The sequence below is a fragment of the Rana temporaria genome, chromosome 6 (assembly GCF_905171775.1).
Source record: "Rana temporaria chromosome 6, aRanTem1.1, whole genome shotgun sequence".
Classification (NCBI taxonomy): domain Eukaryota; kingdom Metazoa; phylum Chordata; class Amphibia; order Anura; family Ranidae; genus Rana; species Rana temporaria.
This window is the reverse complement of record NC_053494.1, coordinates 180,656,375-180,681,499: the sequence shown is the minus strand read 5'-3', so window position 1 is coordinate 180,681,499 and position 25,125 is coordinate 180,656,375. Positions and strand designations below refer to the sequence as shown.

The following is a 25,125-nucleotide window of genomic DNA, read 5'->3' as shown; positions in this document are numbered from 1 at the left end:
GTGCCAGTGGAATCGAACTTCCCCTGCCATTGTATGTATTGTACGTCACCGCGTTTGAGAACGAGGAGATTTTGTCTTGACAGTGTGTACGCAAAGCAAGCTTGTCGAGTTCCTCGACAAGCCTAACAAGGAACTCGTCGAGGAAAACGATGTGTCTTTTCCGACGAGTTCCTCGGTCGTGTGTACGAGGCCTGCGAGGCAGTGCCGATAGAGCATACACAAGGCCGGGATTCCTGGGCCAAAGCTCGCATGGCAGTTTTCCTGCCGGGTTCTCTGCTTTCCCCGGTGGACTTTTTACCGCCGGGAAAACTGAGCGTGTGTACAGGGCTTTACTGTACCAATCCTTTGAGAGCTCCCTCTAATGGCTATGCAAAAAATAAATAATGCAAAGCAGATAAAATGTAGTAAACAGTAATAGAAAGCAATAATTTACAAAAAGACACTATAAAAATAATAGAGAAGATGTACAGGCAGTGATAACTGGGTTTATGCAACTGAATGTTCAGTCTTGAACATTTATGAACAGTCATGAACAAACAACCTCCCCTCCTCTAACCCCGCTAGAACATTTAACACACATCCCTGGAGAAGACTACAAGCAGGGGCAGACTGACAACTCATGGGGCCCCCGGGCAATAGAAGATTATGGGGCCCCTCTGGCTTACAGATGGCCACCACGCCAGGAGGCAGTGCAGAGGCAGGGCAGCTAAAATCTTGGGATATTCACATTAAAAGCATGTCAGTTTCGGACATATCAGGGACAGATCTAAAAAAAACACAGATTTTTACATACTGTCCCTGGTTTTACTGAGCCTGGCAACCCTGATGGGGCCCCCTAGTGGCATGGGGCCCTCGGGCAGTGCCCGAGTGACTCAATGGTCAGTCCGCCCCTGACTACAAGTCATAATCAGTTGTTGTCACTATCAGAGAGACAAACTAGAACAACAATGTGCAGTCAAAACTGGAGAGGAAGTGCCCAAAACGAGGATAAAGAAGATCTGCGGCACTAAGGTGCAAAAGACAATGAAAAAAAAAGTGAAAACAGCATTTGCTTCCAAAAAAAATCCTGTCCAGATGTTGAGGTTTGCTTTAAAGTAAGAGACGTAAGAGAACTAGCAACTGCTATAAAATGCTAGCAATGGCAACTCCCATAATACTGTGATGACAGGTTTAGTTTTAAAGCATGCATGCCAAACTCATATCTAAGGATGGGCCATGAAGGCACTTTGACTTTGTAACTGCAAATATTTCAGATGTAAAAACTTTTCTAATCCCTGTTTGAATTTTTAAAAACTTTGTTCCCTGCTCCCACCTTTTTTTAACTATAGTTGACAACCTGTCACCTTTTTCAGTCCAAATGTATTGCTCACTACCTTCTGCAACTCAAATTCACTGCCTGCAACCTCTATAGTGCACATTTGCTGCCCCTTCTTCTTTAGCCTAAATCCATTGACCACCACCTTTACTTCAGCTCAAACTCCCAGCCCCACACACATTGTTTAGCTCAAATTCACTGCCCACCACCTTCTTAAGCCCAGCTTTACTGCCCACCACCTTCTCAAGCCCAGCTTTACTGCCCACCACCTTCTTAAGCCCAGCTTTACTGCCCACCACCTTCTTATACACAGATTTACTGCCCACCACCTTCTTAAGCCCAGCTTTACTGCCCACCACCTTCTTATACACAGATTTACTGCCCACCACCTTCTTAAGCCCAGCTTTACTGCCCACCACCTTCTTATACACAGATTTACTGCCCACCACCTTCTTAAGCCCAGATCTATTACCTACCACCTTCTTAAAGCGGGGGTTCACCCAGAAAACAAATTTTTAACATTAGATTGAGGCTAATTGTGGGAAGCACAATCGGGTGTTTTTTTTTTTTCAAATCAATGCAGTACTTACCGTTTTAGAGATAGATGTTCTCCCTGGCTTCCGGGTATGGTCTGCGGGACTGGGCGTTCCTATTTGATTGACAGCCTTCCGACCTTCGCATACAGCGCGTCACGAGTTGCCGAAAGTAGCCGAACGTCGGTGTGCAGGTGACGTATAGAGCCGCACCGACGTTCGGCTTCTTTCGGCAACTCGTGACGCGCTGTATGCGACGGTCGGAAGGCTGTCAATCAAGTAGGAATGCCCAGTCCCGCAGACCATACCCGGAAGCCGCGGAGAACATCTATCTCTAAAACGGTAAGTACTGCATTGATTTTAAAAAAAACATCCGATTGTGCTTCCCACAATTAGCCTCAATCTAATGTTAAAAAAAATTTTTTGGGTGAACCCCCGCTTTAAGCACAGATTCACTGCTCCCCACTTTCTTCAGCATAAACTCACCCCCCACCACATTCTATGCTGCCCAGTGTTAATTTCGTAGACTAAAACGAACTAAGACATTTTAGTCGACTAACTTTTAATACCATTTTAGTAGACTAAAATCCGACTAAAACTAAAACAATTGAGATGACTAAAATACGACGAAAAGTCTGATGTGAGCTTTTGGTCGGAAATTCCGAACGTGTGTAGGCTCCATCAGACTTTTGCTGTTGGATTTCCCCCAACAAAAGATTGAGAGCAGGTTCTCTATTTTTCCGCCGTAAAAAGATCGGAAAATCTGCTCGTCTGTATGCGTTTCCGATGCGCAAAAAAAATGCATGCTCAGAATCAAGCAGAAGAGCCGAACTGCCAATTGAACTTGTCCTTTACGTCACCGTGTTCTTGACGGTCTGAATTTCCGACAAGATTTGTGTGACCGTGTGTATGCAACACAATTTTGAGCCAACATTCCGTCAGAAAAAATCCACGGTTTTCTTGTCGGGAATTTTCGATCCTGTGCACGCGGCATAAGACTAAAACTAAAATGAAATTTGATGTCAAAATGAACACTGGTCTGTAGTGCATGTTCCTACCTCAATAACATAAATAATAACATTACATTTTTCAATCCAGCAGTATATAATGAGTTTGGAAATTGTAGAGAAATGCTTAAATAATGCATTACAATTTAACTACACCAATTCGATTTTAGATGACTAAAATGAGTTTTAGTCAAATAAAATGATTTTAGTCGACTAAAATGTACTAGAGATTTAGTCGGGGAAAAAAACGACTAAAACTAAAACAATTGCAGAAGACAAAAATGGGACTAAAACTAAAATGCCATTTTAGTCTTAAAACTAAGTCTAAAACTAAATCGAAATTTGCTCTCAAAATTAACACTGATGCTGCATCCACCTTTTTTTTAGCTTAAATTGACTGCCCCACCTTCTTCCGCTCAAACTCTCTGCCTTGAACGCATTCACTGCCTTCACACTGCTCACTGCTGCCCAACCACCTTCACACCAATGACAAAAGGGTGACAAATTTATACTTCTTCACAGCTTCACATGCATGCATAGATTCGCTCTACACAACATCAAGGGCCATAATCGTGCCTGCTCACCACCTATTATTCACTTCATGGATGTGTGGCCATAGCGGCCACTGTGGCCACTTGTGGTGGGCACAATACCCCGCCCACCACCACCTTCATTGTGCAGCAGCAAGCAACTTCTTTTGGGCTTATTAAAGGTCTCGGCTCCCCGCTGAAGAGTAGGCAGGGACATTTTTAGTGAGATGCAACTTACACATGGCTGTTTTAAAATGTATTCAGACAAAACTTTTCTTACATTTATTTTTTGGTCGAGAATGGATGCCCTTCTTCAGCCTGAATTCACCGCCCACCACTTTCTTCAGCCCAAATTCACTGTCCGAAACCATTTGCCGCCCAAATTTCCCCGCCCCCATCTTCTTCAGCCTAAGATCACTGCCCACACCTTCTTCAGCCCAAAGCCACCACCTTCTTCAACCTAAATTTTCACTGCCCACCACCTTCTTCAACCTAAATTTTCACTGCCCACCACCTTCTTCAGCCCAAAGCCACCACCTTCTCCAACCTAAATTTTCACTGCCCACCACCTTCTTCAGCCCAAATTCAGTTTATTTAATTGGGACGAGTAAGGATGAGTGAAAATCTTTGTCAGTACTAGTGTTTACTTGGAAGACCCTAGAAATTAATTAGATTGCTGAGTGCATGTGTGGGCCTGGATAGAAAGATATTAGAGACGGGGCTAGGTGATGTAGGCCTCTCCTGCTGGTTTGATAACAGGTATAAGAGTGTGAAGAGGTAAGGTTGGTGCTCTGATATAAGTGAAACCAATGAGGGTCTTTTAAATACAGTAAAACCTTGGTTTGAGAGTAACTTGGTTTGAAAGCATTTTGCAAGACAAGCAAAATTAAAAAAAAAATTGTGACTTGATATGCAAGTGATGTCTTAATATACAAGTAGCGTCACAACTGAGTATAAAAGAGAAGAGAGGCACCTCTAAGTGTAGCAATATGGTTACATTTAACCACTTGATCACTGGGCACGTAAACCCCCTTAATAACCAGACCAATTTTCAGCTTTCGGTGCTCTCTCAATTTGAATGACAATTACTCAGTCATACAACACTGTACCCAAATGAAATTTTCGTCCTTTTTTTCACACAAATAGAGCTTTCTTTTGGTGGTATTTAATCACTGTTGGGTTTTTTATTTTTTGCGCTGTAAGAGAAAAAAGACTGAAAATTCTGTAAAAAAAATGAATTTTTCTTTGTTTCTGTTATAAAATTTAGCAAATTTAGTATTTTTTCTTCATTCTTTTGCATAAATGTGAAAGATGAAGTTACCCCGAGTAAATAGATACCCAACATGTCACCCTTCAAAATTGCACACGCTCGTGGAATGGCGCCAAACTTCGCTACTTAAAAATCCCCATAGGCAACGTTGCAGGGTATTGTGGGGTATTGCAGAGTATTGTGAGGTATTGCAGAGTAGTGTGGGGTATTGCAGAGTAGTGTGGGGTATTGCAGAGTATTGCGGGGTATTGGTATTGTGTATTGCACAGTAAGGGGCAGGGATGGCTGAGCAGGGATGGATGGCTGGCTGGATCTGTGACTGCATGTGTCACAGATCCAGCCCACAGCACTCTCATCTGCTCTCTCCCCCCCCCTCTCCTCTCACACTGTACCGTTGGGTACAGAGAGGGGAGGGAGGAACCGACGTCATCACATAACGCCGGTTTGTTTACAAGTTAACGCTCCGTCATTGCTATCAGCGGCGATTTACCGTTATCCGTTGTCACAGACATTCCCGTGTGCGCGCCCCAGAGGCCGCGCGGGAGCGCGATTCTGGGAGGATGTCCGTGGAGGTCCTCCCAGAGTTAAGCAACCGCCTTGTAGACGTATATCGTCTATAGGGCGGTTGTTAACTGGTTAATAAAGGTACAACATTTATAAACTCACATGATTGATGATTAAAACAGGCACATCTAAGTATGCAGAAATCCAGGGAAAAGCTGTCCACATAGACCATCCTCCGCACCGTCATCGACATCATTCCTTCCACGCTGCGCTCCATGTGCGCTTAAAGCCTCACTTTCAGATCGCTCTACTGCAGGGTAGTCTTCCCGGTCATGATTGTAGACTGACAGCGGTGAGAGCCGGCGGTGAGGAGGGCGGTTATGTGGACAGCTTTACCCCGGATGCCTGCATACTTAGATGTGCCTCTTTTAATCATCAACCATGTGAGTTGCTAAATGTTGTACCTTTATTAAATGTAACCATATTGCTACACTTAGAGGAGCCTCTCTTCTTTTTTATACTCAGTTGTGACGCTACTTGTATATCAAGACATCACTTGCATATCAAGTCACAATTTTTTTTTTAATTTTGCCTCTCTTCTCTTTTATACTCTGGAGCTCCTGCTGGATTTTCCTTTAACTCCCATGTGGAGACTTCCATTTGTGGATGGACATTTTATGGTTACACAACCTATCACATTTCTATAATCTTTTTATATAGACTATAAACTGGCGGACTAATGAATTAAATGGTTGTGGAACGAATCATCTGAGTTTCCATTATTTCTTATGGGAAAAGTCGCTTTGATATACAAGTGCTTTGGATTACAAGCATGCTTCCGGAACGAATTATGCTCGCAAACCAAGGTTTTACCGTACTTTAAAAGCATTAAAACCAATAAGCTGCGCTGCCTGCCTTCTCTAATTTCTCGCTTTGTAATCATTTACCCCAAAATATATTTAGGTAGGCTTGAACATGTCTTGCCTCAAATGGTATTCAATTATTAAAACTCTATGCATGGAAGATGCAGATAATCGCTGAATTTACACAATGATAATCTGTTGTTTTAGAAATCGGAATTGTCTTTGGATCTGTATCAACAAATTCTCATAGTTTATAAAATGACAGGATCAGTGAGCTTCTCCTGCATGTATAATTTAGAACCATCTGCTGCAAATGGTATTTCACTATTTAAATATTTCCCTCTATCTAGAATTTCACTTAACTGGCAGAATAAAAAACATTTTTAGCCAGAAAAGACACTCCTTTTTATATACTTATTTATTTTAAGCTAAGACTGAATTGTAAAAAAAAAAAAAACACACATACCTGGGGAAGTTTAAAGGTGCATATTTTTTCACTTTCTGTTCTGATCTGTATAATATTAAAAGAAAATTAATATATATTTTTTGAAGGTTATATTGATCACATGTATGCATTATGATGATCAACAATAAGATCCATTACTTGACAGTAATCTCTATAAGAATCTCTAAACCTTGTGGACAGACTTCCCAGAAGAGTTGAGGCTGTCATAGCCGCAAAAGGTGGGCCAACAAAATATTGAACCCTACAGACTAAGACTGGGATGGCATTAAAGTTCATGTGCGTGTAAAGGCAGGTGTCCCAATACTTTTGGTAATATAGTGTATGTCAGGTCACCTGTGGCCAGGTGACAAGTGCACCCCGTTGGGGTCAGGGATGCACCACAGGGTAGTGAACCCTATAGCCGACTGCTGCTATCAGAGAGGAAGCGTGAACCAAAGATTCCCCAGGGCGTGGAGTCTAAGACCCAGCTTTGTGTTCACCAGAGCCTCTAGTGGTGAGGATGGCCTTCGCCGCAGCTGGATCCAGGTCGCAACACCTGGGATCCCCTAGGTCGCGCTCCGCAGGGAGAGAGGGGAAGCAGCAAGCAGGACAAGCGATAGTGATGGGTAAGCCGAGGTCAGAGCAACAGGCAGACAAGGGTAACCGAGGGACAGGCAAAAGGTCAGGGTCACAGGCAAACAGGAGAAGTCAGGGACGAGCCAAAAACGGTACAAAGGAAGGTAATCGTAGCACACTGCAGGAACTTAAGCTAACAACACGGTTGAACAGCACTGCAGACCTGTAGTGCAACAGTTAAAGCGGGAGTTCAACCAATTCCTTTTTTTTTTTTTTTTTCCTTAGCTTCCTGCTCGTTCGGTCTAGGGGAATCGGCTATTTGTATTAAAATATGATCCGTACTTACCCGTTTTCGAGATGCATCTTCTTCCGTCGCTTCCGGGTATGGGTCTTCGGGAGCGGGCGTTCCTTCTTGATTGACAGTCTTCCGAGAGGCTTCCGACGGTCGCATCCATCGCGTCACTCGTAGCCGAAAGAAGCCGAACGTCGGTGCGGCTCTATACTGCGCCTGCGCACCGATGTTCGGCTTCTTTCGGAAAATCGTGACGCGATGGATGCGACCGTCGGAAGCCTCTCGGAAGACTGTCAATCAAGAAGGAACGCCCATTCCCGCAGCCCATACCCGGAAGTGGCAGAGAAGATGCATCTCGTAAACGGGTAAGTACGGATCATATTTTAAAACAACTAGCCGATTCCCCTAGACAAAACGAGCATAAAGCGAAGGGGAAAATGTGTAAGGTATGGATGAACCTCCGCTTTAATATAGACTTCCTGGGATGGCCTGGGTGGGGCCATACAGGAAGGAGAGGTGATAAAAAAGCAACCAGAACAGAGTCAGGCCTCTAATGAACATATGGAGACAGGTAAGCTGCCAGACTTTATTGCATATCCATGACAGTGTATCATCCTTACACCAAGAATTGGTGTCAGTTTTATGTTTTACACATATATCTCCCAGAAGCTTTGAAGACTCCAATGTAGGTCTTATATGGCCATTACTGCTCCAGTCCATAAAGACATGGGGCCAGATTCACGAAGGACTTATGACGACGTATCTCCAGATACGCCGTCGTAAGTCCAAATTTGCGCCGTCTTATCTATACGCGTATTATGGAAATCAGATACGCCTGAATTTTGCCAAGATACGACCGACGTAAGTTTCCTACGCCGTCGTATCTTGGGTGCATATTTACGCTGGCCGCAAGGGGCGCTTCCGTAGATTTACGCGTCGAATATGCAAATGACCTAGATACGCCCATTTACAAACGTACTTGCGCCTGTCACATTAAGCTACGCCGTTTACGTAAGGCGTACGTCCGGCGTAAAGTTATCCCTGCTATATGAGGCGCAGGTAATGCAAAGGTATGTACGTCGGAACAAGTGTCAAATTTTACGTCGTTTACGTAAGTCGTACGTGAATGGGGCTGGGCGTAGGTTACGTTTACGTCTTACGCATTGAGCCGTCGTATCTTAGGGAGTATATGCGATGTGATTCTGAGCATGCGCGCGCATGCGCCGTTCGATCGGTCATTCATTTACATGGGGTCACGGTTAATTTAAATGTAGCACGCCCACTACCTGCCTACTTTAAATTAGGCGGGCTTACGCCGGCCCATTTACGCTACGCCTCCGTAACTTAGGGAGCAAGTGCTTTGTGAATACTGGTCTTGCCTCTCTATGTTACGTCGGCGTAGCGCATATGAGATGCGCTACGCCCGCACAAAGATACGCCGCTGTACCTGAATCTAGCCCATGGTTTGTTGAGATTGGATGTCCAACAAGCCCATATTGCTGTGATGGCCAGGTGACAGTAAGAAAAACATAGCACAATGGTGGTGTGAAGCGCCTTAAAGGTGAAGATCCTGTTAGGAACATCCTAATGATGTAAAGGTTTATACCTACCTCTTATAGGCCTGGGAAGCATCCTTCCCCTTCTTTATCCAAAACAGTCCCCCTCATATTCTCTCCTGAACTTGCTTCTCATCCCTCCTATCTACCTCTGCTTTCTAATGCTTTCCTGTCCCCTCCTTGCTTTCTATTACCCATTAGACTGTTGGACCTTCCTGGTCTGAAATCCGCCTACCTCCAATATATGGGGGAACCCAATACAGTGTCTAAGCAGAATTATAATTGTAGAGCTAGTCTGTTGAAAAAACTAATTGAAGGTGCCACATCCCTTTTTGTAGATCAAAACATGGAAAAGGAGAATTGGGACTTTTCAAGTGCATACAAAGACAATATTTAGAAAAATAGAAAATGTATCATTTAAAATTCATAGGTGAGAACATAAAAATTCCACAATAGATAACAAAGTAGTAGCAAATACCAACAACAGTGCAACTGTATCTCTCTACATGTTTCGCCCTTTACGGCTTCTTCAGGAAATCCTGTTACAATAGACACTGTGGATGTACACTGATCCCTTTAAAGATTTAAAGTTACAATCATCAATAATCGTGGAGAAGCATATGAGAAGAGTAATAGACTAGGAAGATCTGAGAGTCAATCTTAGTAGTTTTTAGGGCAAGTCTAAATCTTGGAATCCACCAAAAGATTTCAAGTGCTCCGTTTGCAGACAAGGGGAAAATAAACTTTTGTACCAGAAACATTTTCAAAGTATTCCAGACTTCCCTATGCTCTGAATAAGTTGCTTCCTTCTGTGGACCGAACATGTGCAGTGTCTAGAAAAAGTATTCATACCCATTAAAATGTTCCACATTTTGTCATGTTACAACCAAAAATGTAAATGTATTTTATTGGTATTTTATGTGATAGACCAACACAAAGTGTGAAGTTGAAGAAAAATTATAAATGGTTTTCCAGGTTTTTTACAAATAAATATGTGAAAAGTGTGGCGTGCATTTGTATTCAGCCCCCTTTACTCTGATACCCCTAACTAAAATCTAGTGAAACCGATTGCCTCCAGAAGTCACCTTATTAATAAATGGTCCACCTGTGTGTAATTACATTTTAGTATAAATACAGCTGTTCTGTGAAGTCCTAATAGGTTTATTAGAGAACCATAGTGAACAAACAACACCATGAAGGCCAATGAAAACACCAGACAGGTCAGGGATAGTGTTTAGGGAAAGTTAAAAGCAGGGTTAGGTTATAAAAAAAGCTTTAAACATCTCATGAAGCACTGTTCAATCCATCATTGGAAAATGGGAAGAGTATGGCACAACGGCAAACCTACCAAGACATGGCCGTCCACCTAAACTGACAGCCTGGGCAAGGAGAGCATTAATCAGAGAAGCAGCCAAGAGGCCCATGGTAAGGCCCCTTTCACACGGGGCAGTGGAGGTGCGGTGGCGGTATAGCACCGCTAAAAATAGCGCCGCTATACTGTCGGAATTGCAGCGGGATTTGGCTCCTAGCGGTTCGGTATTAACCCCTGCTAGCGGCTGAAATAGGGTTAATACAGCCCGCAATGCGCCTCTGCAAGGCGCCTCTGCAGAGGCGCATTGCAGGAGGTATTACCGCGGTTTGCCATTGTTTTAAATGGGAAGGAGCGGTGAAGGAGCGGTATACATACCGCTCCACTCACCGCTCCAAAGATGCTGCTTGTAGGAGATTTTTTTCTCTCCTGCCAGCGCATCGCCTCAGTGTGAAAGCCCTCGAGAATGCTGGGCAGGAGTTTTTCAGGCGCTATTTAGGCGCTATTTTTAGCGATGTACCGCCTGAAAAACTCCTCAGTGTGAAAGGGGCCTAACTAAGAGATTATTATGACGTTAAATATTCCTCAGGATTTATACTTGGTTTTGTTTCGGAAAAACAAGAATGTACAAAAAAAAAAAAAGCGTTAGTCGTAGTTGACCACAAGTTATAGTGCCCCTAGTGGACATTAATTTATTCTTCCTCTTCTGTGATAAAAAAAAAGAGAAAGTATCTGATAAATAAAAATAAAAATGCTAAATAAAACAGCAATGAAAAAAGAACAAAATCTCATAGCACCTTAATTTATAGAGCTTTAATGAATACGTCTTGCCATTAAAAAACATTCACAAAGCGCACATGCTCAGTGGGCTCCCGTCTGTGAAGCTGCAAGCAGCACAGCCAGCTGCCCAGTAAATATGCCACTGCTGGGAACCCAAAGGCTAGTGAAAAACTAGCCCAGGTGAGGATTACGCTGGATCACTGGACAGGTAAGTGTTCTGTTATTCAAAGTCAAAAAAACGACAAAACCGGTGACAACTCACTGGACTAGATCTCAGAAGAAGCTCCACTCGGAACTCTTCAAAACAACTCTAGGGAACAAAATAAAAACAATCCAACAAAAACAAACAGCCACAGAAACACTTGACGCCATCAACAAGGCGCTACTACAGTCAGCCGACTCAGTAGCACCTAAACGCAAAACTTGCATCCGGGAAAAACAACTCCAGCTGGTTTAATGACCAGCTGACGTTGTTAAAGCAAGAGCGTAGAAGAGCAGAAGCCGCTTGGAAAAGGTGCTCTTCAGATAAAAACCATACCATTTACAAGATAATAACAAAGAAATATCATAAAGAAATTGACAATTGATGGCACAGTGGCGACAATTGATGGGCACAGTGGCTGCGTTTGGCACAGTGGTGACAATTGATGGCACAGTGGCGACAATTGATGGCACAGTGGCGACAATTGATGGCACAGTGGTGACAATTGATTGCACAGTGGCTATAATTGATGGGCACAGTGGCAACAATTGATGGCACAGTGGCGACAATTGATTGCACAGTGGCGATAATTGATGGGCACAGTGGCTGCGTTTGATGGCACAGTGGTGACAATTGATGGCACAGTGGCGACAATTGATGGCACAGTGGTGACAATTGATGGGCACAGTGGCTGCGTTTGATGGCACAGTGGTGACAATTGATGGGCACAGTGAGGCTGCAATTGATGGGGGTTTTTTTTCCGCTTGTTTGCCCAAAGGATTTTGAGCAACAGCCGCCACTGCCGCAATACGTGTACAGCCCTCAGAGGATGCATGTCCATATTCAGGTGGGTGGTGGGGGGGGGGATGGGTGCGGTAAAACCATGGCTCAACTGAATGCTATTACTGCCCCCTGGCTGCACATCTGAATGAGCCATTTCTTTTTCATGTTTAGTTTCAAGTAAAGTCGGTTTAATGAGCAATAACCTTACCACTGCAGCTGCTAATTTAATATAGTAGTTTGTAAATTGTCTTTGAGAATAAATTACCAAAAAAAAAAAAAAAAAAGGAGGAAAGTTAATGATCTGGGAGTTAAAATCAAACTGTCTTATTTATAGCTTGCACTTACTGCTGATGAGCCATAGAAACATTTGTTGATGAGCCACAGAAAGTTTTGCTCTGATGAGTCACGTGACCGGCAGAAGTTTTTATCCAACAGAAGAGTAGCTATTGTTCAGGAAACAATTTCCCGAACACTGAAGGTAATTGTCTTTCATTCTCACATGGGCTGACAAGCCTGGAGTAGCCGGGGGTAAGGCTGTGTGTTTTTTTAACAAATCTTGCTCACATCACTCCTTTGCTTTAAACTTTTATTTCACAACCACGCGCTGGATTAACCGTTGAACATCAAAAAAAAGGGGAAGGTTCTCACGAAAAAGATGATTACAAAAAATGAACAAATAATACTCCCTTTATAATTAGTGTTTTATGCTTGTCCTGTGCTAATATACTCATGTTCATGCAGGAGGGCGGGTGGTAAAAACAGCCGTCATTGTACTGACCACCATGCCACAAGGTAACGTGGCCAAGGGCCATGATAGCAATCACTGTGGTCATAGTGTGGCAAAATTTAAACCCGCAAATATGCCACAGCCAAATGCAATCAAGTGAATGTGGCCATGACACAACCACTCAGGAAAACACTGGCCCAGATTCAAGAAGCAATTGCGCCTGTGTAACCATAGGTTACACAGCGCAATTGCTTACTTGCCCCGGCGTTACGAATGCTCCTGATTCAGGAACATCGTAACGCCGACTGCAGCCTAAAATCTGCGTGGCATAAGGCTCTTATGCCACGCATATCTTAGGCTGCATTCTAGCGATGGCCGCTAGGTGGCGTTCCCGTTGTGCTCAGTGTATAGTATGCAAATTGCATACTAACACCGATTCACAACGTTGCGCGTAGTTTGCGTACGTCGGGTTTCGCGTAAGGTTACACATCCTAAAAGCAGGGGCAGCCAATGCTAAAGAATACCCGTCGTTCCCGCGTCGCGAAATTTGAAATCTACGTTGTTTGCGTAAGTGATTCGTGAATGGCGCTGGACGCCATTCACGTTCACTTTGAAGCAAATGACGTCCTTGCGACGTCATTTGCCGCAATGCACGTCGGGAAAGTTTCCCGACGGAGCATGCGCTCTACGCTTGGCACGGGAGCGCGCCTAATTTAAATGATTCCCGCCCCCTACGGGATCATTTACATTAGGCGCCCTTACGCAGGGCAAGTTTACACAGCGCACACGCAATTTACGGAGCGCCTCCATAACTAAGGGGCAAATCTACCTGAATCCGGGCCACTGTAATTCACATGGTTGTGGTGGGCTTTCAATGGTTAACACACAAGACACGTCATACATATGAGTCCTTATGGGCTCTTGAAGTATCGCTGTGCCCAGCATTAACCACTTAAGACCCGGACCAAAATGCAGGTAAAGGACCCGGACAGTTTTTGCGATTCGGCACTGCGTCGTTTTAACTGACAATTGCGCGGTCGTGCGACGTGGCTCTCAAACAAAATTGGCGTCCTTTTTTTCCCACAAATAGAGCTTTCTTTTGGTGGTATTTGATCACCTCTGCGGTTTTTATTTTTTGCGCTAACAAAAATAGAGCGACAATTTTGAAAAAAAAACAATATTTTTTCCTTTTTGCTATAATAAATATCCCCCAAAAATATATAAAAAAACTTTTTTTTCCTCAGTTTAGGCCGATATGTATTCTTCTACCTATTTTTGGTAAAAAAAAATCGCAATAAGCGTTTATCGATTGGTTTGCGCAAAATTTATAGTGTTTACAAAATAGGAGATAGTTTTAATGCATTTTTATTTAAAAAAATGTTTTACTACTAATGCCGGCGATCAGCGATTTTTTTTTTCGTGACCGCGACATTATGGCGGACACATTGGACAATTCTGACACATTTTTGGGACAATTGTCATTTTCACAGCAAGAAAAAGCTATAAAAATGCATTGTTTACTGTGAAAATGACAATTGCAGTTTGGGAGTTAACCACTAGGGGGTGCTGAAGGGGTTAAGTGTGACCTCATATGTGTTTCTAACTGTGGGGGGGGCGGGGCTGGACGTGTGACATCGTTGATCGTGTTTCCCTATATCAGGGAACACATGATCAATGACAGCGCCACAGTGAAGAACGGGGAAGCTGTGTTTACACACACCTCTCCCCGTTCTTCAGCTCCGGGGATGTGCTATGCATACTAGCATATTATGTTTTTGTCTTGCAGGACTTTTTTTTTTTTTTGTGCCTTTACTTCCTCCTAAAATTATGCTCAATTGGTACTAAATGGCCCAAAGTGTGCCAAGAAAATATCCCCCACACCATTACACCACGACCAGCCGGAACCATTGGTACAAGACAGGAGGGATTCATGCTTTCATGTTGTTTACGCCAAATTCTGACCCGACCATCTGAATGTCGCAGCTGAATTTCGAGACTCATCGAATGTTTTTCCAGGCAACATTTTTCCAATCTTCTATTGTCCAATTTTGGTGATTCTGTACAATTTGTGGCCTCAGTTTCCTAACACCCGGTGTGGTCTTCTGCTGCTGTAACCCATCTGCTTCAAGGTTCGACGTGTTGTGCGTTCAGAGATGATATTATGCATACCTTGGTTGTAATGAGTGGTTATTTGAGTCACTGTTGACTTTCTATCATCCTGAACCAGTCTGCCTATTCTCCTCTGACATCAACAAGGCATTTGCCTCCATACAACTGCCGCTCACTGGATATTTTCTCTTTTTCAGACCATTCTGTGTAAACCCTAAAGTTGGATGTGCTTGAAAATCCCAGTAGATCAGCAGTTTTTAAAATACTTAGACCAGCCTGTTTGGCACCAACAACCGTTCCACTTTTAAAGTCACTTAAAACCCATTTATTCCCCATTCTGATGCTTAGTTTATACTTCAGCAAGTCATCTTCACTACGTCAAGATGCTTAAGTGTATTGAGTTGCTGCCATGTGATTGGCTGTTTAGCTATTTGTGTTACCGAGCAATTGAACAGGTGTCCCTAATAAAGTGCCCGGTGATGAGTGTATAGTTGTATGCAGTGAAATCTTAGGGGCAGATCCACAGTGAGAGTACGCCGGCGTATCTACTGATACACCGGCGTACTTTCAAATTTCCCACGTCGTATCTTTAGTTTAAATCCTCAAACCAAGATACAACGGTATCTGGGTTTGATCTGACAGGCGTACGGCTTCGTACGCCTTCGGATCGTAGATGCAATATTTCGGCGTCCGCTGGGTGGAGTCTGTGTCGTTTTCCGCATCGGGTATGCAAATTAGCTATTTCCCACGATCCACGAACGTACGCGCGGCCGTCGCATTCTCTTACGTCGTCGCTAGTCGGCTTTTCCCGGCGTATAGTTAAAGCTGGTATTTTGCGCCGTATAGATAGACTTGCCATGTTAAGTATGGCCGTCGTTCCCACGTCGAAATTTAAATTTTTTTTTTTCCGTAAGTCGTCCGTGTATAGGGATGGACGTAATTCACGTCTAAGTTTAAAAAATGACGTCGCTGCGGCGTCATTTCACGCAATGCACAGCGGGAAATTTCGAAACGGAGCATGCGCAGTTCATTCGGCGTGGGGACGCGCTTCATTTAAATGAAACACACCCCCTAGTCGCCGATTTGAATTCCGCCGCCAGAAATACACTACGCCGCCGAAACTTACGGCACAAAATCTTTGAGGATTTGAAAGAACGCCAGGTAAGGTACGGCGGCATAGCGTATCTCTGATACGCTGCGCGGGTGCAGATCTCTGTGGATCTGCCCCTTAAAGCTGAACTTACAGCCCTGTCACATAACACAGCCCTGTCTTGCAGGCCAGGAAACCTTATTTTTTTTTCTACTGCAGTTAAGTAACAATTTAATGTCTTGTCCTTCCACCACCCAGTGACTGGACAGTAAAATGAGATGAATTCATCTGTCTTACACTCTGTTCTCTCCTCCTATCAGCATGCCCCTTGTTAGTGCATTAGGCTGTACTGTAGCACAGCTGACTTCCTCCATGTGCTGCTTCTACCTCTCCCAGTCTCAATTGTGCTCTACTGGGATTGAAAGAGACTCTTATCTATTCAATTCTCTTACTTGCACTGTTTGCATTAAAAAATGACATTTCATGCATATTAATGATTAAAAAGTTGCATTCATATATGTCTTTTATATCTGCCTAGACATCTATCTTATGTTTTCCCATTAGAGATAGAAGTTAAAAAATTAAACCAGCTGCTCCAAAGGTTTGAACAAGCAAGAAGCAGCACAAGTAAAACAAATATATATATATATATATATATATATATATATATATATATATATGTATATACACACATATATATATATATATATATATATATATATATATATATATATATATATATATATATATATATATATATATATGTGTATATATATATTTTTATTTATTACAGGTACTTATATAGTGTCACCAATTTATGCAGTGCTTTACATATATATTGTACAATGACATCAGTCTCAGCCTTCAAGAAGCTTACGATCTCAGGCCCCAAATGTTCAATCATACATACTGTACACATACGAGGGCACATTTAGACAGGACCCAATTAACCTGTCAGTATGTCTTTGGAGTGTGGGAGGAAATTGGAGTACCTGGAGGAAACCCATGCACAGGCACAGGGAGAACATGCAAACTCCAGGCAGGTAGTGTTGTGGTTGGGATTAGAACAGCCGACCCTAGTGCTAACCACTATGGGCCAGATCCATGAAGAAGTTACGACGCCGAATCTTTTGATACGCCGCGTAACTTCCAGTTTGCTCCGGCGTATCTTTGTTTTGTATCCACAAAACAAGATACGCCTGAAGCTGGGCTAGATCCGACTGGTGTACGTCTTAGTATGCCGTCGGATCTAAGGTGCATATTTACGCTGGCCGCTAGGTGGCGCTTCCGTCGATTTCTGCGTAGAATATGCAAATGAGCTAGATACGGCGATCCACGAACGTACGTCTGGCCGGCGCATTTTTTTACGTCGTTTCCGTAAGGCTTTTTTTGGCGTATAGTTACCCCTGCTATATGAGGCGTATCCTATCTTAGGTATGGACGTTGTTCCCGCGTCGAATTTTGAAAATGTTACGTTGTTTGTGTAAGTCGTTCGCGAATAGGGCTTTGCGTAGAATTACGTTCACGTCGAAAGCATTGGCTTGTTGCGGTTTAATTTGGAGCATGCGCACTGGGATACCCCCACGGACGGCGCATGCGCCGTTAAAAAAAAACGTAATTTACGTTGGGTCAAGTAAAATTAACATAAAACACGCCCACATCTTTATCATTTGAATTCCGCGCCCTTACGCCGGCAGATTTACGATACGCCGCCGTAACTTTAGAGGCAAGTGCTTTGTGAATACAGCACTTGCCTCTCAAAGTTGTGGCGGCGTAGCGTTACTACAATACGCTACGCCGGAATAAAATTACGATGCGCTACGTGGATCTGGCCATATGTGTATATATATATATATATAATAGACTGCCCTACCCCCATCATTTATTTTCAACAAGGACTCTGAATTGTGATAATGTTTACCCGAAAGATCAGCCATACTTGCTGTTTCATATTTAGCTTTTTGTGTTTCATTCACACATTTGAAAGCACTCCCTCTAGTGGACATCTGTATATCAGGGAATGTGATTATCATCTAACATTTTTTCTGAATGACTGCCTATAGCAAATCTATTGCTTTCAGTCAAGTGACCAGCGTTGCACGAGAGCTGCAGTGAAGGCCAATCATTGTTCAGCATTGCAAACAGGAAACCAAGCATTTTATATGCAAACATGGCTGCCCCCAGGTGCATACAAATTTACAAACTATAAACTGAAACAAGGTATCCATTACAAAATTAAAATACATTGATAAAGTTATTTAGATTAAGCTAAGATCAAAATATTAGTCTATAAATTCCTTTTTATATATATATATATATATATATATATATATATATATATATATATATATATATATATATATATATATATATATATATATATATATAGATAGATATATCTATATATAGATATCTATCTATATATATATATAGATAGATATCTATATATAGAAATATATATATGGTAGATAGATATCTATAGATAGATAGATAGATAGATAGATAGATAGATAGATAGATAGATAGAGGTAGATATAAATAGGTAGATATATCTATATATAGATATATATGGGAAAAGTGCAATTGTCCTTCAAATATAAAGATGTGACTTTTTTACTCAGTTGCTGCCAAGGGCTGGCAGGGAAAAAAATCACATTCTGCATAAAACTCCACTAAACGTTACATAAAATTCCTCCATTATTAAAAATCAAGAGACATGAAATATAATAAGCCATGCATTATACATTAAATAATTCAAGGTCAGCAGCTACAAGAAATAAGTTATGTGCAGCCATCTGTAGCATGCAGCGGTAGACCAGCATTGTGCATAAAAATAAAAATTAAACTAATTAGCATTGGCAAATGGTCTTGCATTTACAAGTCATAAAATGTGACAGGTCTGCAAAAAACACCTCTTTAAAAAAAAAAAAAAAAATGCACTATTTCATTCCACACAGGACACTCAGTTTATTCACACACTCAATACTATATCCATAGGTGTGCGCAGTCTATTGCATTAGGATGTGCACCCCAAAGCTCAAACACACATGCGCAGTAGAGCAGTGGACGGCGTCAGTAGGGATGAGATTGGTGTCGTCGTTTTTTTTTTATTATTATTATTATTTTATTTTGTTTTCATTTTTTACAATTTTATTTATTTTTACAATATAATTTTTTTTTTTATAATTTGTTAGGAGCCCCATTGAGGGGCTTTGGTGAAATAGCAAAGAAAGGGACTGAGGACAGATTCTCCAGTGCTTTTCTCTGTAGCCTCAGCTGCCACGGGGGGTAGGGGAGTTCGGCAGGGGGAATCTGAATCGCACAGGGTGATTAGGGGTTGCCCAGGCGCACAGTGTGTGCTGGGTGTGCCTGGGCACAGGGTGATTAGGGCGTGCCCAGGCACACCCAGCACACACTGTGCGCACACCTCTGACTATATCATCTATAAAAAATCTGTTAAAATATAAACAAATTACAAATTGAAAATATAGTTAAGTTTACAATACTGCAATCCAATTTGGATCCGATCTTTAGAGCGATTATGTTGTGCGATTGGCTGCATTTTAGATGTGGTTTGTATATTCTATTAGCCAGATTCAGCAAGACTGGCATAACTTTGAGGCGGCGTAGCGTATCGCATATACGCTACGCCGCCGTAAGTCAGAGAGGCAAGTGCTGTATTCACAAAGCACTTGCCTCCTAATTTACGGCGGCGTAGCGTAAATGGGGCCGGCGTAAGCGCACCTAATTCAAATAAGGATGAGGGGGCGTGTTTTATTTAAATGATTGGTGACCCGACGTCATTGACGTTTTTTACGAGTGGCGCATGAGCCGTCCGTGTACATATCCCAGTGTGCATTGCTCCACAGTACGCCGCAAGGATGTATTGGTTTCGACGTGAACGTAAATTACGTCCAGCTCCATTCACGGACGACTTACGCAAACAACGTAAAAATTTCAAATTTCGACGCGGGAACGATGGCCATACTTAACATTGACTAGGCCAGCTATTTGTTCGACTAACTTTACGCCAGAAAAAGACGTACGGAAACTGTGTAAAAAAAATCCACCAGGCGCACGTACGTTTCTGAATCGGCGTATCTAGTCATTTGCATATTCTACGCCAAACTCAACGGAAGCGCCACCTAGCGGCCAGCGTAAATATTGCGACGGCGTAGGAGACTTACGCCGCTCGTATCTTAGCCTAATTTAAGCGTATCTGGTTTCCAGAATACGCTTAAATTTACGACGACGTAGATTCAGAGTTACGTCGGCGTATCTACTGATACGCCGGCGTAAAGCTATCTGAATCCAGCTATATGGGTCCAAAGTTGCCCTGGAATCGCACAAGAGTAAAACAGGACACTTTTTCCAAAATTGCGCCGTGCTGTGTTGCATTGTTGTTAACAGGCACCTTTAAAAACAACGTTAATTTACTAAAACTGAAGAGTGCAAAACCTGGTAGCCAATCAGCTTCTAACTTCAGCTTATTCAATTTAGCCTATATAAAAAAAAATCTGGAAGCTGATTGGTTTCTATGTAGAGCTGCACCAGATTTTGCACTCTCCAGTTTTGGTAAATCAACCCCAATATGATTTCCCTTGTCATGCGATTATGTGCAACTCGAATTGCATCTAAAATCGCACTAGTGTGAACCAGGCCTTAATTAAAAGAATTAATCATCTTGATAAATTGATTGCCTTAATACATTTTTTTTTTTTTAATGACCAAAGAGTTGAAAGAGTCAACTGGCAGGTAGACAGAACTCTGGTGAAAATCTTGGTTAAACTTTAAAGGATGTCACGTTTGTTATTCTAAACTTTAAGCCTGCTCTAGCAGGAGAAGTTATGAATATTGCCCTCTGATCCACAAAGGGAAGGAGAAATAAATGGCAGCGGACCAGATAAAATTATACAAAATGGCGAATAGCTTGTTGTTTAGAGGGCAGGAAAAAAAAAAAGAAAAAAGAAGGAAAATGGAGGATATTGTTATATACACAAAGGGATAAATTTCAACAACTCGACCAGTCGGCAGCTGCTGTTCTGTACAAGCAAGACACACAAAAGAGTAGGAGAGATGAGGAGGGCAGAGCTAAGGCAGAGCAGTGATCAGATGCTCTACATACAGATCCATCTCTCATCCTCCCCCCTCCCCTTCCTCCAGATCCTGCCTATCAATTCCCATTACCCTCCTGGCACCAGTCCTGGCATTTGGACAGTATTGTGGTGGCGATTTTGGCAAAAGGTTCACTTTATAGGTAGCCTTACCTCACTTAACCCGTGAGATACTAACTAGGGAGGTGCTGGCTATGCAAAGCAGAAGGTGGGGTTAGAGACTCAGTCAACACCCCTCTTAACCCCAGGACATGGAGCTTTAAAAGCATATAGGTATGAATGGGATGCTTGGAGAGGCGGTGGACGAGTCATTCGGCAGTATTACCAGTTTAAGGTTACTGGCAGATGTTCCTGGCATTGAGTTGCAAGACATATGGGATTTTTTTTTTTTTTCAAGGGAACTGAATTACTCTTAAATACTGGGCTGTTTTTTCACAAGAAAAAAAAAAAACGCCTGAATACTTGGACTACCAAAGAGGTATTCAAACAAGGAAAAGAAAAAGGAAAAAAGAAAATTAGATAAATACGTAAGCAGATACGTAGATGATATTCTCAAGGAAAAATAGCACTATGGTAAAAGATACTAATTTATCTAAAACGTACACACTTGGAAACAACTACTAGCAGAAAAAAAACAATCTGAATGTCTGGAATATACAAAAGAGGATGTCTTGTTGTATAGATAGAAAGATGTTTTGTTGTATAGATAGACAGAAGATAGATAGATAAATAGATATATAGATAGATAGATAGATAGATAGATAGATAGATAGATAGATAGATAGATAGAATACATCATTGGTTAAATAAAACATTTAAAATGATTAAATAAATTATTATTATTATAATAAAAATAATTTTTCTGTAAATAAATGTAGTTCTTAGATAGATAGATAGATAGATAGATAGATAGATAGATAGATAGATAGATAGATAGATAGATAGATAGATAGATAGATAGATAGAAAAACATAGCACTATGGAAGACAGAACTATTTTTTCTAAAGAGTAGTAAATACTTGTAAAGAGCTACCAGCAGAAAAAAAAATATGTATACATGGAATTTACTACAATAATAATAATAATAATAATAATAATAATAATAATAATAAAAATAATAAAAATAATGTTATTATTAATAATAATGATAATAATAATAATAATAATAATAATAATAATAATTAAAAAAAATAATTAATAATAATAATAATAATAATAAAAATAATAATTGTAATAATAATAATAAAAATACAGAAAAAGAATAATGAAATATAAAAAAGTGTTTTGTTGACATTATTCAACATCAACAGAAGAGAAACTGGAAAATATAAAGGGAATAATAATAATAATAATAATAATAATAATAATAATAATAATAATAATCAAAAATAAGGTATTCAACAAGAAAAAAAGGGGGGAAAATGTAGACAAGTGATAGATAGATAGATAGATAGATAGATAGATAGATAGATAGATAGATAGATAGATAGATAGTTTAGATATAAAAGAAAAACTAAACATAAAATAAATAGCACTATGAAAGACAGGACTATTACATCGAAAGAGCAGTAGACACTTGGAAAGAGCTACCAGCACAAACAAAATCTGAATACCTGAAATATACTACAATGATAATAATAATTATTTAAAAAAATAAAAATAAAATAATAATATACTAAAAAGTGAATTGTTGACATTATTCAAAATAAAAAGGAGAAAAAAGGGAAAATAGGGTATGATAATAATAATCAAAAATAAGTTTGTCAAGATAGATAGATAGATAGATAGATAGATAGATAGATAGATAGATAGATAGATAGATAGATAGATAAGATATTCAAAAGATAAACCTAGCACTATGGAATACAGAACTATTTCATCTAAAGAGTAGTAGACACTTGGAAAGATCTACCAGCAAAAAATATATATATATATATATATATATATATATATATATATATATATATATATATATATATATATATATATCAGAATGCCTGAAATCTACAATATAGATAATCATATAAAAATAATAATATTATATTAAAAAGTGTTTTGTTGACATTATTTAACATCAACAGGGGAAAATGGAAACTGGAAACTAGGGTATAATAATAATAAAAATAATAATAATCAAAAATAATGTAGTCAACATAGATAAGATATTCAAAAGAAAAAACTAGCACTATGGAAGACAGGACTATTTAATCTAAAGAGTAGTAGACACTTGGAAAGAGCTACCAGCAGGAAAAAAAAAATCTGAATACCTGATATCTACTACAATAATAATACAAATAATAGAAAAAATAATAATAATAATAATAAAAAGAGTTTTGTTGACATTATTTAACATCAACAGGAGAAAAACAAAAAGGGTACGATAATAACAATAATAGCAATACAAATAATAGTCAACATAGATAAATAAGATATCCACAAGAAAAGACTAGCACTATGAAAGACAGGACTGCTTCATCTAAAGAGTAGTAGACACTTGGAAAGAACTACCAGCAGATGTGGCAGAAATAAGAACTGTGTTGAAACACGTCCAGAATAAAGTGATTTATCTTCAGACAGAACAAGCATTACTCTATATAAGAAATATGCAGACGAGGATGAGCAGTATGTCTTCATCTGACCTCAGTACATACAAATATAAACCACACATAATCCCAAATAAGATCTGTATTTGGACAGATCTCTATATACAGAGGGATACTCTATATATCCAGCCTAGGTGTGCATACTGTGGGTCTCGCAGGGGTTAAAAATGTCCTGTCCCAGAAGGGTACACCCAGCACCCACCTGGAAAGGGTTACTCCCTGTAAGCCCTACCCCTTTGCTGGGCTGCCAGGGAAGGAAGGGTTAAGGGTCTGTGCTGCCAGAGAAGAGGACATGTTTAGGAAGCTGGGTTCCTGGGAGTGGGGGGGTGATCATGGGGACACTGGGCGACAAGGGACAGGGACACAGTGCTGGCAGCGGCCGTTGGGAAGAGATTCAAACATAAATAGAGAGAAAGGGAAGGGAGGGGGGAAGGCAGCAGCATTAGCAGCCAGTGTCCGAGAGATCAGCCTGCTGGAGGCTACAGGAACACAGCCGGGGCTGGGAAGGCTGAGGGCATAAACTAAGGGGGGCAGAGGATGCCATGGAGGGGACAGGGGGCACCCCTGGGAAACTTTCAGCAATTTTTTTCTTAGAAGCTAACTGCCCCCTTTGCAGCCCGACCCCCCCCTCTCTCTTTCTCACCCCCCTTTCTTGATGCCCTATTTACAGCAAGCCTCTAGTCCTAACCCCCATCACGGGGTGCCCCCCCTCTTAATCCAGCTTTAGAAGTCTTTAGAAACAGGGAACCCCCTTCAGCGGCTGTCGGGACCCCCCACTTGTAAGTAATTGTAGGTCAGTGCACCCCTCTGGTGCTGCAGCCCAGAGATCACTCACCTCCAGAGCCAGCAGTGCCTTGGGGAGGGGGGTGCCCCCTCTTCCTTTGCCCGGGGATCAGGGGGAGAGAGAGGTGAAGGAAGGTTATCTGCTGCTCTTGCCAGTCTCTTTTTGTGTGCTGTGTGTCTCCAGGAGCGGTGGGAAAGGACATAAAGGAAGAGGGTGTAATTGTGCTCCCTCTATGTGTGTGTGTCTGTTTAGTTCCTTGCAGCAGATTGAAGGAGATTCTTCTCAAGGTTTTTATTCAGCTTCACTTCAAGGCAAAGCTTCATGAACCAAAAGTGACGTCAGCCAACAAGCCTCTCTAACAATGAAACTTGCTGTTAACCAGGGAGCCTGCAAAGGAGGCGAAGGGGAAAAATATGGGTTATATACTGTTTATATGCTTTTATATGCTGCTTTTACCTCTTTTCTAAGTTTCCCTGTCTGCGCAGCAATACAGTACAGCTGTCTGCTGGAAAATACATCGCTACACTTTACAGAATCAGGCAACTTTGTTGCTGTAAATGTAACAATTTGTTTTAAAAATACACCTTTGTTTAGGTTTTGTATCAATATTGCGTCCTGTTTTTTGTTATATTTTTATTTGCCTTTTGTATACTTATAAAACAGTTTTGTGCTATACATGTGGAATTTGTCTTTTATAGATATATCTATCTATCTATATTTTATATATATATTT

At 41.2% G+C, this 25,125-nt stretch overlaps 1 protein-coding gene across 1 annotated transcript in view; it reads right to left on the bottom strand.

Annotated features, from left to right (window-relative positions):
- Nucleotides 1-24,689, bottom strand: part of BAZ2B (bromodomain adjacent to zinc finger domain 2B) — a 426,898-nt gene extending 402,209 nt beyond the window's left edge. The window contains 1 exon segment of the mRNA XM_040357901.1: nucleotides 24,444-24,689. The gene's annotated coding sequence lies outside the window, so the exon portion shown is untranslated.
- Nucleotides 24,690-25,125: the final 436 nt, after the last annotated feature.